Source organism: Rhamphochromis sp. 'chilingali', assembly GCF_963969265.1.
Source record: "Rhamphochromis sp. 'chilingali' genome assembly, chromosome: 11".
Taxonomy (NCBI): domain Eukaryota; kingdom Metazoa; phylum Chordata; class Actinopteri; order Cichliformes; family Cichlidae; genus Rhamphochromis; species Rhamphochromis sp. 'chilingali'.
The window spans coordinates 18,055,043-18,068,921 of NC_137938.1; the positions used below are offsets into that span (position 1 = coordinate 18,055,043).

General features: G+C 39.2%; 1 protein-coding gene across 1 annotated transcript in view; it reads left to right on the forward strand.

The window, feature by feature from the left end:
- The first annotated feature begins 5,208 nt into the window (after positions 1-5,208).
- The window catches only part of oxr1a (oxidation resistance 1a), a 186,668-nt gene continuing 177,997 nt past the window's right edge, over positions 5,209-13,879 (forward strand). Inside the window, exon 1 of the mRNA XM_080896643.1 lies at positions 5,209-5,344. The gene's annotated coding sequence lies outside the window, so the exon portion shown is untranslated. The remainder of the gene's footprint in view (positions 5,345-13,879) is intronic.

Below are 13,879 nucleotides of genomic sequence, written 5' to 3' on the forward strand. Positions count from 1 at the left end.
GTCATTCTGAGACTGTCACATCCATACTGATGATATTCAGTACTATAATGCACTATAGCACACACCGTGAACTGGGCCTGCAGTCTGGCAGTGCTCCATGTGAGTAATCGCCTTGCACAGACACCAGAGAGAAAAATAATAAAGCTTTATGGTTTCAGGAAAGGATTCAAGCGTTAGGCAGTCCGTGACATCACAGAATCGTCCACAGAGAGGGAACATTAAGTTCTGAGTGTTGAGTGTTTCCCTTTTATTCCCCACAAATAGAATACAGTCAGACATCCCACCCCCAACCCCCACTCCCAAACCAGTTTTGTCATTAAACAGTACCTAGACAAAGGCAATCCTCAACAACAAACCCTGTTTAGATAGCAGGTGACTGGAGCCATGTAGGGAATTCATTGCGGTAATTAAAAAGTCTGGCTGGACTGAAATGATGAATGTCAGGTATTGACACACTGTCAGGCAGGCTGCGCGTGTGTTTGTGTGCTGATTTTGTTCCAGTGTAGCCGGGGCTGATTAAAGCTAATGACGCAGGGCCTTCTCAGCATCTTGCTTCTGTTCCAGCCTCGCATAATTAGGACTGAGAGAATAATGGTCTAATCACACAACTCTAGCTTCTCAACTACAGCTTTCCTCTGCAGCTTGTACAGCAGTCACCTGGCCCTTGGCTTCATCTGTGGTCCATCAAAACACCCGAGCCTGCATCCGCTGGGAAATCAAAGATAGCTCCTTCCATCAAAGATTTAGACTTGATAACAGGATTCATCCAGTAATATAAAAAAAAATTTCTGATGATGTATGATGGCCTTGACTGCCAGACTGACTAAAGGCCAGTATTTGTTGTTTGTTTCTGTGGATTACTGTTGGAGGGTCACATGACCGATTGCTGACAAAGCTCAGATTTTAGAAGTGATTGAACTCTGACATCATCAGATATGACCCAGAAGTCTTTCAAATTTTGAGATGCATAATCTATAGTGTCTCTTTTTGTTGTAACATTCATGATTAAAATAAAAAAATGAAAAATCATCCAAGAATATCCTTCAAGATCCTAACATAACAAACTTTATTATTAAAATAATTTTTGCTGTCACTCTTATCCCTAACGTACATAATATTCATATAGTTGTTATGATCTATCCATCCATACAAACACTTCTGAACTGATTTAGAGCCAACACCTGACATTGGGGTGAAAAGGTACAATTAGTACGAGCCAAATAAGCATGTTGGATTAACATGTAGTGTCTGTGTCCTTTAGCACAAACACAGTAAAAGAAGACTTTTGTGTACAATTTGTTCATTTTTTGTACAATTTGTTATTCTAATTTAACATTGCTCACAAACTAAATCTGCCCTCGAGCTAAATATAACATCTTCATGCTCCCAGCGAGCACAGATGAAAGGCCAGTCCTTCACTGCCAGGTCACCTCAACACCATCTTTTGCATCTGTGGCATTTCTGGAGGCAGGGCCCATTTTTAAGGTGTTGCTGCTTTCCCCAACCCATCTCTGACATTCAGCACAGTCTCACACAATCCCTTTCATCTGTAGTTAGAGGGTACCTTTCCAGCAACACAAACTGTATAAGGTGGGACAGCCACTGAAAACAGAGAACAGACCATCTGAGTGCAAATAATAACCTATTATTTTGACATTTCTGGCATTTTTCTGCTCCCATTCCTGCTGCCCACTTTCAGCATTTGTTTTCAGGCAATACTATCTACTTTTGCTCTGTGCTACAGAGTTTCTACATGTATATGCAATGGAAGTGTAATGGAGATAGCATGGCAGGGGCACCAAAATCTATTTCCTGTTTGTCCTATCTGTTTTGTCACATAGCACAAGTTAACTGAATAACGTTCCTCACTGGCTATTGGTATCACCAAAGGTCATCAAAAAATTCTGAAGAGGCATACATATCTCACAATATGTTAGCTTTCCACTGTTAAAGGCATCTGACTGTATGGTGTGATGCTCCACTACAGCCAGAACCTCATACAGGAAACAGCTTGCTTGTATGTCATGTGAAATGGCAGCGTTGCTCAGTAGCTCTGTCTGTGAGCATATGTACTTTGAAAAACAAAAAATGTGCCAACGACTTTTTGTGGAGACGAAACATCAGAGGTTCTTTAGGGGGTGGGGGTAGTTATGGTTTCCTTTAGGTGTTCACTGTGACTGAGCAAACTGTCTTTAGTAAGTGTTTCAGCTGATCTCGTGTTCACAAGCCAAATCTGACTCTGCTAGCTGCTAGCAACTGTAGCTGTCCAATGTAATAGAGTATAAAGGCTAATCTTTCTCTCTGAAATATGATAATAAGAAAAAAAGTAGCATAAAGTGAAAACACTTAAAGTAAATACTTTGCTGAAATATGTTAATGATAGCGTTTCACTTGTCAATGATTAGTACGCTGGTGTTAGCATTTACCTTAAGCAGCCTCAAGAGTTGAAAGCATGATTGAAAGTCTTTTAGACTTGTTGAATTAGGTAATGAGTGAAATGCAAATCTCTGTATAGCCAAGGAGAATACATTATGCAGGATGGTACAACATAGTAAATGTTTCAGTAGTGCCAAGAAAAACTACTAATTTTTCAGGTTTCTCCTGCAAATAAAAACTAATTTGCTAAATGTAAATTGCAATGCAGCTTCACTAAACAATCAATACCAAAGTAGCAGCACTTGATATGATTTCAAAATATGATGTTGCATATTATTGCCTCTAGTAATGCTTATGTGAATGTGCATTCAGATGCTTTCCACTTTTTATTAACTATATCAGTATATAATATATATAACTAGTATATATAACTATAGGTTCCACCCATGGAGCATGAGATCATGTTGAATTTTTTTTTTAAACTATTTTACATTTTATCTAAGATTGTATGCAATATCTCCTAGGCAATTTACTCAGACTTACACGGATGAGAAATTCATGTTTACTGCTACCCAGTAAGTCTCAAAGCAAATTAATTTGTGCGCCACCATTTACATTTTTATGATTGGTGTGAGAAAAGACACACACACAACCCTAAATGTTATTGCTGCAATAAAGTGCCTCTTTAACTAATTTCTGATTAATGGATTGTTGTTCCATTTGGTGCCCATTGTGTAAGCTCATGTAATTTCTAATTTTTTAGTGCGTCCCTTTTGTGTTCTGTAAATGATCCAGAGTGAAAAGCAGCCTATACACAAGCCTTTCCTTCAACTAAACAAGCTGTTTCTCAGGAAATGTACTGTCTCCTTTATTTATTTATGAGTGAGCTCTGGGGTGTTCAGGAGGGTAGGCATCACAGGCATCTGTCATCAGCGCTCAGTCTTCAAACTCCACGTGGTGCTCATCGATTTTAGCCTCTCGCTGCTGAAGAGCTCTATCAATCAATACAGTAACAAGTCTTCATTTATACTTGAGAAATGCTGTTTCCAGCGCAGCGGGCATGAACTCCTGGTGTTGTCAATGTAGCCATAAATTTTCAATTCTGAATTTAAAATTTTGGCTTTGGGCCTTATCTCTCTAACATGGCTGTACCTCATCTGGTCATGGCACAACGAAACATAAGTGTGTGAAGGCTCATCTGCCTTCACACACACATGAACTTCAGTGACATCCCAATGTGTTTAATATGTCGGCGCACCCTTTGCAGCCATAACAGCTTCCAGTCTCCCGGGAAGGCTTTCCACAAGGTTTAAGAGTGTGTCAAATTGAATTTCTGACCATTGTGAGGTCAGACACTGATGTCGGATGAGAACGCCTGGCTCATCTCTGCTGTAATTCATCCCAAAGGTATTCTTTTGGAGTTGAGGTCAGGACTCTGTGCAGGCCAATCAAGTTCTTCCACACCAAACTTGATCATCTATGTCTTTATGTACCTTGATTTGTGCCTGGTGTGCAATCATGTTGGAACAAGAGGGGCCAACCCCAAATTATTCTCACAAAGTTAGTAGCATGAAATTGTCCAGAAACGGGCCACGCACCTCACCATCTGCTGACTCTACTCTGTGATTTGTGGCTAACTTGCTGTCGTTCCTTGTCGCTTCCACTTTGTTATAATACAGTTAACAGTTGACTGTTGAATACCTAGTAGCTAGGAAATCTCACGACTATACTTCTTTCACAAAGTTTGTAGAATTCAATGATTTAGATGTGTGACTGAATACTTTTGGTGTATAATAATAAACCTGAAACCACTTTGTTGTCTACAATTGCTATATTGTATTTTGCCTCTTCTAATACAATCAATCAAGCCTTTTATTTGTCACATGCAAAGTTTACGCCTGCAGTGAAATTTGTGTATCGAAGGAGCTCCTTTTGGTGTGCAGTATTTTACTCTTGAGACTGATATTGTTTAAGCATTTAGGAATAAATTAGGTAAGTCATCACCTCTTGTGCATTCAATAATAACCTAATATATACACTACTATACACAGCAGTTAACTTTAACCTATCGGTGAACTGTGATTAATACACATGTTATTTATTTTGATGAAATTCGTAAATGTACTTAATTGTTAGTCTGTTCACACAGCTAAAAATAATTAAGAACATTCTAAAGCACCGCTCTGCCTATATTATAGAAGTTCTAGTACTTTCAAGCATTTCTTTCCTCCCCTTTGTTTTTACTTTTTTTGTACCCTTTGTCTCACTTTTTACCGTTCCACCAGTGTACCTCTTGCTTCAAGCTTATCTGCCAGGTTTAGTTAATACTTTCTTTACAAGTTAAGATTCTGAAACACCTTCTCAGTTTATGCATGTTCATACATTTCAACAAAAATTACTACTAGTGGTTATGCCACACTTTTTATGGCATACTGCCGTACCTTATGACATTTTGCTTTTTTTATTTTTACTCAAGTACATAAAGTTTTATTTATATCTCTAATGTTTATTTTGTATTTAAAAGTAAATGTGATAAATGACTTCTTTTTTTGACAGCCATGTGATCATTAGCTGGAGCCCGAACAAACCCTAATAGTTCCACAGTCTTAAACCCGTTTAAGCTTAGTGGGTCTGTTTTTGCTCACTAGAATCGTGTATTTCTTCCTTATCTGCAGCCACTGTGTCATTTTTATTCCTGCAGTGTATCTGAGGATGACAGCTCTCCCCCTTCCCCTCCCCTCTCCGCTTTCTCCGCTCTGCCGGGACGCTTGCCCGGTTTGGTTTGGTCCGCTCCTCCCCTCTCCTATGTCTCACCGATGGTAGTTTCTATTGGGAGAAGGTCAAATGACTCCGCATGTCTGCCTCTGTGTACATTCCTGCCGTGGCGCACGCCTGAAGAAGAAATACTTTCATCGCGAGTGTGTTTGCGAGCATCCGAAAGGCGGCATCGCGCAATGTCCCTCTAAAAGTAAGTACCGATGCGCAGCGACATGTTTGTTCTCTGTCAAACGGATAGCCCGGCTTCTTCTTTCTTTTCTTTTTTCTTTTTCACATGTGGTCGGATAAGTCGTTTCCTTATAAAGCTTTAATGTTTGCAAAGTGTAGTGTTTCTGTGCGGATGCTACAGCTCAGGAACCCAGATGGTTTAAAAATAGTTCCTTGGGGATGCTTGGAGTCTTGTGATGCTTTCAGCGGTGCAGGTGAAATTCAGGTGAAGGGAGGCTCTTATTCCCACTAAACAAATAACCTGAGCTGCTTGTTCTTCATGCGCCTCAGCGGTACTTACATTCAGATCAGTTTTACCTTTGGCGCTCCTGCTGCATTTTCGCTATCCTGGAGTACATTATAGGAGCTTAATGAACGAATACAGCTCTGAGCAGCAGTAATAAGCCACATTTAGTTCTAAATAATGCAGAGGTAAAGGGAAGGTAAACAGTAATCAAAAGAAAATGGGAATTCAGACTATTCATCAGCACGAAAGTGTATTGAACCATGTTTACGTTATTTACTCAACAGTACATGTTATCTGAGGTCTGTGCTAATGTGGGAGCATGGAAAGTTCACTCCTCAGCAACTAGAAAGCTCTTAGGAAGGTAGACTTAATGAAGTGAGTCATCTAAGTGTGGCCACAACTCCCCTCCTCATCTTCCCCTGCAGAGTAGTATGTAGCTAACTAAGCCTATTACACCATTGCATAATGCAATAAGGTATTCCCATAAGGTGCAGAATGAGCTGCCTCTGGGAGTCAAGTGGTGGAAGCCTGTGTATTGTCCTTTTAATCACTTATTATACATGCTGGTAAAACATATAAGGGAAAGGTAGTCACGAACACAGAGCTAACTAAAGGGAGATGGATCACTGTCCACAGACACGGTGGCTTCACTGATGTGAAAGGTAGCTTGGTCAAGGGCAGCGAGATGTTCAAGGTCAAATCAGAGTGAAAACAGGGAGAGGAGTTGTCAAGTAAAGTGTCTGATTTTTGTGATGAATGCTCATCTTGTTTCACTTGCTCAGATGATCCTTCATGCTGCTCAGGCAAACCGTTTTCTAACAATGCTGCCATCAATCCATGTAAAAAAAGAATTCTTTAAAAAGAGCTACAAAAAGCATTTTCTAAAGAATTGTCTTTCAAAGGTTGGGAGAAGTTAAAAAAGAATACCAGTGTGTTTCCTGTACGCTAATGCAAAAATCTCTTAATTGCATGTTTTGTTAATATCCAGTAAAATATAAGAAAACACAGTTTGGTAATGTGGCATTTTGCTTAAAAAGTAACTTGGATTATGTAATTTTTCATTACTATGGACATTTATAAATAAAAAATAGTTTAGGCATAAATCAAACCATGTATATACTCGTAAACTACAACTATATTTAGACTGTGTGTTAACTTTCCTGTGTATATAATATGCTCAAAAACAATGATATTTGAAAAGCCATGATGGTTTTTTTTAATATAGAGTTGTTTTTTTCCCCATGTCATAGACTAAATAATGAATTGTTTAGAAAAAATATTGGTCAGTTGAGCGTTGTGTTGTAGTAACTGAGTGTTTAGCTCTGCTACCAACATTTTAGAAATGTCAAGACTAGGGCTTGCAAAAACCTGGTACTGAGATAGGCCAACAATCAACAGTAAAAACAACTATCGGATTAGGTACTACTTTGCAACATTTTCAGTGCCAGCAGTGCTGTCTTTGCCTCATCCAGCTGACACACAGCTTCACACAGCACTGCTGCAGACAGGCAGACACACCGCCCTCCCTTTAGTGGCAGCATGAACTGTAGTCTGTGTTCACAACCACTGAACAACATTTTATGACGGTTTTCAAGCTCCCCTTTCAACAACATTGCAGTATTAAACAATTAACATACATATTAACCTGTTCAACTATTAGAATCTGCCACGTTCTTTACCATAGAACTGTTACTACAGTAGAAAAAATAGTAGTGACACACACACAGACACATGCGCACACACCTTCAGTCATGACTCTTATGATGAAATCATGCACGGTCCTGCTGGCTTTGATTAATCCTTCACCCTGCAAACATCAGTGAGTTCTTGCCGTTACCAATTGATTACTGCATCGAGATTCTCGTTGATGAAACTGAACTGTATTCACTTAGTGGAAATGATTTCATACATGCTGTTTTAAAAAGAAACAAATTCAATTAGTTGGCTCCTAATAAAAATATATCCTTATCTGTATTTCAAGTGCATCAAACTGCGCTTTTATGCTTTCTGATCTTTTATTTATTTTTTTCTCTGCGCTGATAAGCTGAAGCTCTGAGGGACGAGGCTTGATGTCTATCAAGATAGCCACGAAAAAATTCGGTATCTCTCAACTGTGTGAGGCTCAACAACAACTGCAGCCTCCTCTATCTCCTCTATCTCTGCACGCTCATCAATGCACACAGCTCTCAGGTAGACTGAGAACTTCTGCACTACCCTTAGAATACAGGCAAAAAGTAAATTGCTAACATGAGATCAGACAGTGTTTCTTGAAAGCACTCTTTGGGAAGACTTATGTAAAGTGCTGCTAGTAGACTTTTAAATAAGCCCTTATATGTAGCACAGACTGCTTTTACCCTGAGGGGCATGCTGTGATGTAAAGGTCAAGGTGTAGGCGATAACCCTGTGAGGCTTCGTGCACATATAAGTGGTTCCACTGGGATTCTGTGGTTTCTAAGCACTGTAGTTCAATGTAAAGTTCCTTAATATCCCTGATTTATCATCATATAGACCCTTTTGCTGCCTACGTCATCAAAAGCATGCGTGTGCATTTTGGCAGCGGAGGTAAAGCGTCATCCCATTAATTCAGATAAGGATGACGAGACAACACAGTTGTAAAGCTTGATTTAAAAGTGTTATCATCATAAAAATGTTGGGTTGTTGCGTGTTTGGCTGTCAAAATCACTCCTCTATAAACAGCGGGTTGAAGTTGTACAGAATTACGACGGGATCCCAGCCGTTTCTGAGAAATCTGAGGCGTCTGTGGTAGCAAGCCATTAAACGTGTTGACGAAAGCTGGACTGAGGACACAATCAGAAATGCTCACATTTGTAGCGCCAATTTACATCAGGTAAGTTATTTATCTACTCTGGTTACACTATAATTCCTGCTTTATATGAATAATAATATCTAAAGTAAGCTGCATTAGCAGGTTTGCTATTTGGCTATTAATCAGTGTAGTGTGACTGTCTGGATCAATATCCTGGTAAGGATATATATTTTTTAGAATCAACCAATTTGTTGTGAGCTTGTGCCTGCATATCCTAACTTTTCACATTTCTGTATTAAAGATGAAGAGGATATCCCAGTCCCAAGGAGAGAATATGATGATCTAAACCTGAGATACACTCAGCTTCAGAATGACTGTGTGAACCTGCAGCAGGAGAAAAACTTCAAGCTGAAAATGCAAAGCTTAGAGAGGAGCTGAAAAACTCTGCGTTTTCTTATGCCACTATTAAATGCAAAATGGGGCAAATGCTTTCTTTCACAGGACTTACCTCCTTTATCTTTGAATATAACAGACAAAATCACAGACAGTGTAGAAATAATTTGCCAAAATATCATTCTGCAGGATCATCTTACTGGCTTTTGCTAATGAAATTAAGAGTGGGCCTTAAATAACACTGATTTAGCCTACAGATTTAAGGTATTAAAACCCACCATATCAAATGTATTGTTGCATTCACTATAATGTTGTCCTGCTGTTTCCTTCATGGTTTCACCCTAAAGAACAGATGGGACATTTAACTTGGTTTTGTTGTACTGCATTATATCCATAATTAATTTTCCTTTTTTTATCCGTTGTGGTCACATGGTGAAATTTAGTACGTGTGATCCGATGGGTGTGCCAGTGGTGTTATCTGGACGCATTCTAGTGTTTCAAATTGATGATGCTGCATTTAAGTTTGTGAAATGTTTCTTCACTTTTCACCTTTATTTCCTGTGGTGAGAGTTCCCTGAGTGAGTGTTAAATAAAGCAGTCAAGGGCTCCAGCAAGCCTGGTTGTTCCTCTGTATCAGTGTCCAGTGATGTTGTTTCTGTGTCACTGTTCCCTAGACTTGTCAGCACTGCAGCATCTAGGTCCACAACCTTTATTTCCCGGATGTCATCATCGGTCAACTCTGGGTAATAAGAATACATAATTATTATTATGCCGAGTATTTAAAGAAATATATAAAATATATTTTATGAAGCTTGATCATTTTTGTTCAGAACTCATGAAGCAGAGTATTAAAACATAAACGGTACACAACACTGAGTAGCCAATCTAAGGAATCCAAGTTACGAAATAAATAATGTGAAGCTCAAACAAAGAAAAAAAATACTGAAATGACTGAGTGTCTACAGGTCTTTATGATTTTTTTTTTTTTTTTTAAATCATAAAATAAATTGCCGTTGGGGAAAGTCTTTATTCTTCAGGCTCGGGTCCGCTACCAGAGGCCTGGGAACTCGAGGGTCCTGCGCAGTATCTTAGCTGTTCCTAGGACTGCGCTCTTCTGGACAGACATCTCGGATGTTGTTTCTGGAATCTGCTGGAGCCACTCACCTAGCTTGGGGGTCGCTGCACTTAGTGCTCCGATTACCACTGGGACCACTGTTACCTTCACCCTCCACATCTTCCCGAGTTCTTCTCTCAGCTCTTGGCATTTCTTGAGCTTCTCATGTTCCTTCTTCCAGATGTTGCTGTCACTCGGTATAGCTACATCTATCGCTCTATCACTGTCTGTATCTGGAAGTCCCACAGGATCTTAGCTTGGTCATTCTCCACCACCCTAGGGGGCCTCTCCCATTTTGACCTCGGGACTTCCAGGCCTTATTGGCACAGATGTTCCTGTACACTATGCCGACCACTTGGTTATGCCATTCCATGTATGCCCTGCCTGCTAGCATCTTGCACCATGCTGTTATATGCTGGATTGTCTCAGAGGCATCTTTACACAGCCTGCACCTGAGGTCTTTCCTGGTGTGATAGACCCCAGAACTATTGCTCTTGTGCTGAGAGCTTGTTCCTGTGCTGCCACAAGGAAGTCAGTTGCCGGTCATCAAAGTTAACCTGTTTAGATAGTTTGCATGATCTTTTGTGGATAATCCCTTTGTCTAGATTGACAGACTCTTAAATCTCCTTTCCCAAAATGTGTGCACATCCTTACCTGTGTTATTACTGTTTACAAATTGTTAAAGGATCTATGGTGCTTATGAGGATACATGCAGCTGCATACAACCATATAAGCCACTTAACCAAAATGCAGTTTGACAGGCATAATATAGTATCTTTTGCAGCGACAGCAACAAGTATAACAATGAGTGTCTACAGCCATCTGTAAAACATGGTGAAGACTCTGTTATGGTTTGGGTTGCATTTCAGACAGTGGTGTTAGGGATCTTAGCAACAGCTCCACTTTTCAACATGACAGTGATCCCATACTGCTAATGTCCAAAAAGCATGCCTGGATAGAAAAACACACAGTGGAAAACGATGTGTCATGGATTGGTCTCCCAGATTCAGGACCTCAGCATTATTGAAGGAGTACAGGATCACCTTGATAGCATATGGAAGAAAGAAGAGTTTTGAATGTCCTTCAAGAAGCCTGGATAATTATTCCTATTTGAGGTATGCCAAAATACACAAGAAGTGGACTGAAAACCAGTGGCAACATATCTACTACAGTGAGTGTCTACAGCCATCTGTAAACACAGTGGAGGCTTTGTTAAGGAACAAAAATCATTCAAGAAGCCTGTAGAACAATTCATGTAGACTACTTCATGAAGAAATTACAGAAAGCTGTCTAAAACAGTTCAGGCTGTGTTGAAGAAACAGGTGGCCATACCAAGTATTGACTTTCAAGCCCAAAACTCTGTTTTTGCCTTATTTACTGTATTTCTGTGCATATTTCAATAAATAGCTGCACTTATTTCCCATTTCCCCAGCAAAATATAAAGAATTAAGAAGTACCTAAAGACTTCTGCACAGTACTTTGCAGTGTTCTTTACTTTATTAAGCTTTTCCTTATTCTCTATCACACACACACACTTAGTGTTTGCATGGTGGACAGAGCATGCAATCTAACAATGCAAATATGGAGGTGGACGTACAATAACAGCATCATAGATTATAATAGGCCCCTTTTGTAACTCAAACAAGCAGAACGTTAGCTATGAAGCACTAATTATGATGCATGATTATTTACTCAATTTTTTGTGTGTAATCTGTTTTTTGGAAATTATTGGATTGGTTGTCACAGGAATAAAGCAGGTTTATTTAATATGGGCGGGATTAAATGACCAATGATGTTGCATCAATGTGGGTAGAACCAGTTGTGATCAGTGCAAGTGAATGTTATGCAGTTGGGATCCTGTGGCGTAGCCTTACTCATTATTCCAGGGGGCTGCCAGTGCTCCATTCTAAAAAAAAAAAAAAAGGAATAATTGGTTTGTGTTTATTACCGTGTTGAAATTTCTCTGTAGTCTACTCAAGTGTCCTGCTTATAAATGCAATATTAAAAAGAAGAATAAACAAGCTTTAAACAAAGTAATTCTGCTGGTCCTACAAGACAGAAGAGCCCCTTTAACCCTTCAAAATCAGCCAGTTCATATTTTAGTGCATATAACTTCATCAGTTATCACAGTTGTGTTTTATAGTGCAAACTTCAAACTATATACCAGTTTTTAATCCTTACGATTCAGTTCTTTAGATTTTATTGACAGTTTGATGCGCATAAGTCCTACAAAACAAAAATAGATTGAAGCCAACAAAATAACCAAGCTTATGTTTTCTATGTTACATCTCACTGTAAATAACACAGAAGCTTTTTCTATATTTTATGACATGGCATAATACATACAAAAACAAAAATGTTCTGAATCACGTTAGTTTTATATTAGTGTTATATTTTTGAACATGTCAATAGGTGTTTGATATTCAGGTATTTGTTTTAATGAGATGTTGCAAAGCACCATTTGCTAGCAGTGGTTGGTGCTGTCCCAAAGTGGGGGGTAGGCCCAGGCTTAGGGTTAGCACATATGATGACTTTGACCTCAGAGGGTTAAATAATATTTTACTTGTGCTTCCCTGGTCTATGGTGATCTGCTGTTTGCTTGAAATATTAAAGAATTTATCATTAATACAGTTGACCTTTTCAGTATGGACAGTTTTCCTTTGTCAAAGACCACAGGAGCATGCACTTATTCATGATGAAGCAACAAATCTGACTGCTTTCTTTGAAGATCTGAACAAATACAATTATCCTAACTAAGATCACCCAATCCTGGATCACCAAGTGATTCTTGGATCAGAAGTTTTATGACAGACATATTAGCTAAATGTGGATATATTTAACAAGGAATTACATTTTTGCCTGCTTACTTTTTTTGGCTGCTTTTTTTTAAAATTTATTTTGCAAGCACTCACATTGTCTACTGTGTTTTCAGTTTTTTGGGTGTTCTGTACCAGCAGTCTGCATTAGAAGAATAGGGAAGTGTGGTTTTGGAGAGCATAAACAGAGGGATACAGACAGGGTAAGGAAGGAGATGGTCCTCAGTCCACAACAAGACAATTAGATAATGACAAGGCAGTGACACAGATGATTTGTTGCCTTGTGTTGTAATGTGATTCCAGGAGTCTAGCTGAAAATTCATTTTAAGCTTTCACAAAATACATTCTTCCATTATGGAGCTTGGTGGGTTTAAATAATTTAAAACATTGTTTTCGAAAACAAACAGGAATCTCCTGAACAGGACGGCGCTTTCATGGCACTTTGATGCTTTATATGCACTTTGCTAGAAATAACTTCTCTTTACATCTAGACGTGGTTTATGTTATCTGTAATGAGTTTACTGTGTATCTAAAAGAAAACTGTGATTAGTCAGCCACACTGCAGGCCATAAAGTGGCCCCCCTCTAGTCCTCCCTCATTTTGGTATAAATACCCCGAAGGCTGATTTGTTTTTCTCACCACTCTCTGTGCGATTCTTATGTCTGGCTCACTGTCTAATGATGATAATCTTAAAAAAAAACAAAAAAAAAAACCATAAGAAGAAAAAACATTAAAAAAAAAAAAAACAAATTAAAAAAAAAGACAGGTGAACATTTGGGAGGGCATGAAGAGGAAGCAAAGGGTGTAGCGTACACAAGGGGGGTGTTTGGTTGGGTTCCATAATATAATGGCGTTACGTACATACAGTAAACAGCTCCATGGGACTGGTTGGAGGATTAAAGAGGATTTTCCACGCTAAGCTACAGGAACTCAGCCCTGTGACCCCCTCATGTTTCCTCCTCCCTTTAGAAGAGCAGCAAACCAGCCTCCTCTCTCCTTTCAGGCTGCTTGGCCCGTGTTGCATCCACCCTGTGACCCACATTGGCGATTATATGGATAGGATAAAGAAGAGGGTGGCACCACCCTTTAGGATATTTTATAGTGCGTTTCCATCAAAGTGATTTGACAGCTATGAATCCTTTGCTCTGTCATTTTTTTTACCCAGTTTGACATTTTCTGAT